A 474-nucleotide genomic window follows, 5' to 3' on the forward strand; every position below is an offset into this window, starting at 1 on the left:
TCCGACCCTAGAAACTATGAAACTATGAAACTATGACTCCATGCACTGAACTGTGCACCGCTGTCACGCTTCTCAGCGGCATGGCTGTGAGCTGCACCACTCGCTGCTTCCATCCAACAAGGAGGTCTTCGGGCTCTTCAGGGCTACTGCTCTGCTCTGCTGGGCAGCTCTCCCCAGCTCCTCTTAGTCCCAATCTCTTCTTCATCCCTTGATGCAGCATCTGTGCACCAGGCACACTGTTCTTTTATACCCTTCAGAGGCTTTGGCCCCAGATTGCAAGAAAACTAATCAGGGTGAGGGGAAGTATAGCCCTCACCTAGATCCAGGCTCTTCACTTCACCCTGATCAAGGGCAGGGCAGCCTCTCCTCCATCACCATCTGATTGGTAGGAATGTCCCACCAATGGCTCAAAGCCCTTTCGAGCCATCAAGCTGGGCTGCTACCAGCATGCCCACCACAGACATAGCTGTTGGT

The sequence above is a fragment of the Gavialis gangeticus genome, unplaced genomic scaffold (assembly GCF_001723915.1).
Source record: "Gavialis gangeticus isolate Ggan-Ray unplaced genomic scaffold, GavGan_comp1, whole genome shotgun sequence".
Classification (NCBI taxonomy): domain Eukaryota; kingdom Metazoa; phylum Chordata; order Crocodylia; family Gavialidae; genus Gavialis; species Gavialis gangeticus.